Source organism: Geospiza fortis, unplaced genomic scaffold (assembly GCF_000277835.1).
Source record: "Geospiza fortis unplaced genomic scaffold, GeoFor_1.0 scaffold318, whole genome shotgun sequence".
Taxonomy (NCBI): domain Eukaryota; kingdom Metazoa; phylum Chordata; class Aves; order Passeriformes; family Thraupidae; genus Geospiza; species Geospiza fortis.
Genome location: NW_005054371.1, coordinates 2,294,819 through 2,297,404, shown reverse-complemented (window position 1 = coordinate 2,297,404; position 2,586 = coordinate 2,294,819). Strand labels below are relative to the sequence as shown.

Below are 2,586 nucleotides of genomic sequence, written 5' to 3'. Positions count from 1 at the left end.
TTCAGCAGCCCTTGGCAGCACAGCTGGGGTTTTGGAGCTGATGGTCTCAGTGATGCTCCCGTGAGGACTCTGAAGTGGTGCTTGAAAACAAGCAAGGTGTTCTCACAGCCTGAGAGGGGGCTGCTATTTGCTCTGTAACCTAATTTTCCTGGAAGCTTGATGCCAGACATTGTTTCTAGATAATAAATCCCAGTGGGTGCACAGTTTCTGAGGCTGTGCTGTTTATAAGCCCTGCTTACAAGTTTCCCTGCTTCTCTTGACATGTGTGGGTAACAGGGATCACCATGTTCAAACAGCTTTTCCCCCAGAGCAGTGGGGCTGGTGCTGCCCAGCCTTGGGCTGTGTTGCGAGTGTCCCTGGACTGAGCCAGGCTCATGAGCCATCTTTTTGGAGAAAGTCTCACTCTGCTTCTGTGGGTGGTACAGCGGGTGGGCTCAGATGAGTGAGGAGGGGAAGAGGGGAACAGGCAGGGGTGCTGTGTCATGGAGCTTTGGGCTGGACACTGCTTGGCTTCATACAGGCATTCAGATGGCCAAGTGTTCACAGTAGGACTACAGTGATTCTCTGTCTGCTCATCTGGAAGTTCAGTGTTCTGATTGAAACCCACAGTTTGGGGCCATTTTTGGGCAAGGATTTAGTAATGGATGGCTGTATTGTATTCTTAGAATTTACTTCTTTCATAAAGGTCCACATCTCTCCTAATGTGCTGTGCAATACTGTGCAGGAGAGCTGAGGGTGGGCAAGATGAGATGATGTGAAGCAGGTGATGAAGGGCAGGGAGCTTCAAGTCCTTTACTGGGGCAAGTTGGATTTCCTGAACCCCAGGGCTCAATTCTTCCATCATATAACTTGTGCAGGTCCTCTGAAATCCATGAGAAATAAGATTATGTAAGGTTATTTTACCACAGTCTTTGAGTGGCTGCTGTAGTGTACTTCCACATCCTTACGATACAGCAGTAAAACAACAGTGGAGCTGTTAATGGAAGTGAAAAATTGAAAGCAGCAGTATTGGGGTGCTGCTGCTCACCTTCAGGCTGGGCTGTGAGCCGTGTTTTCCAAGGCCTCATAAACATATTGCTTTTTTTACAGGAATTTGTTAATATACCTGTAGCCTTGCACCTTCAATCTACTTTTAAGTTTTTTGATTGTTGACTGTTGCTAATTTCATGTATATTACATGCATCCACTACCACTAGTGGATACACATCAATTGCCTTTCATGTATCAGGAGCATTGAAAAGATTTTTCACTAAAGTGGAGTGAGCTGTGGGTAGACCTACACATGTGTGATGGTTTCTAGGTGATCACAGCCACTGTGGTTTGGTGACATGTTTGCATGTGTTCAGCTGTAATGTGGTTTTAGGTGCTATTGGTGCTTTCAAAATGAGCTTCTAATCCTTTTCAGTGTTCACTTGCATATGTGTGTTAAAAATAACAGCATACAGTCAGTTAAAACAATAGTTTTCCAATTTTTAAAGCATATGGGAAGCCTTTCTAAGCCAAACACAAGCTAGCTGTAAGCACACAAACAGCTGTCTAGGCAGAGACTCCTGCAAGACATGTATAGCAGGTCTGATACTACTACTGAACTCTGGTTTCATTAAATATTATGTCAGAAGGAAAAAATGGTAAGTATTTGAAATTTAAGCCTGAGTCATGTGGCTGCAAATGTCTGAAGTCTTACGGCCCCGTGTTTTGGCACTATATGGCTTCGGGATATCTATCAAGGCATCACAGTTTTGCACTCGTTTGCTGCTATGACTTTACAGCAGTCAGGAATCTTTAAAACAAAGCCCTGTGATTCCAGGAGGCTCATCTGGCACCACTTAGCTCAGGCAGTTCCTTTTTTTCTACATTATTTATTCTTTGTAGAAAATGAATGTCTCTGGAAAAATGTTAATTTTGGGAAGCATTCTATGACCAAAAGAAAATCAAAATCAGTGAGAGCCTTGTGAAAGCCCCCTGGGAAATTATCTTCAGGGTTCATTTATAGTGTAGTACTAGTTTCTGTTTATGAAAGTGCCAGCCTGTTTGATGACCAAGACAAAAAATTTAAGCAGTGATTTTCTTGAAGAAAGGCAAGCTAAAGAATCCAGTCTAGTTCAGAATTTTAAGTGCCTGTTTCAGATTTTGTGTGTCCCTGGTGTCATCCAGCAGGACAGGACAGTCAGCAGTGGTGTCCCAGACTTTTCCTTCCAGGCATGGCTGTGTTCTCTGCAGACATGCCTTGGGTTGGTGCTGAGGTGTTGGGCTAGGTGTCCTCACCCTTACAGCACTACTGTGTTTTGATGTGGCTCTGTGCAGGCAAGAGGAGAGTCTGATTACCCAGAGACAGGTAAATGTGTAGCTGAAAAGTCCCTTTAAGCACTCTTTAGTACTTAAAATATTTTTTCCCTCTAGTGCTTTCATGTATAGGAATTGAACTTTATTTGCATTTCATATAATAGCTGGAAGAGTTGCAGGTGACAGTGTTAAGTCTTCTGAGCTGTTTCTGAATAAGTGTATCAGAACTCTTTGACCAAAGATGTTAAATGTGGGTGATTGTACAAGTGTCCTGAGACGACCTAATGTAACATTTCATGATTT

General features: G+C 43.3%; 1 protein-coding gene across 2 annotated transcripts in view; it reads left to right on the top strand.

Moving 5' to 3' along the window:
- PID1 (phosphotyrosine interaction domain containing 1) overlaps positions 1 to 2,586 on the top strand; it is an 85,128-nt gene that overhangs the window by 4,396 nt on the left and 78,146 nt on the right. The window lies entirely within an intron of this gene.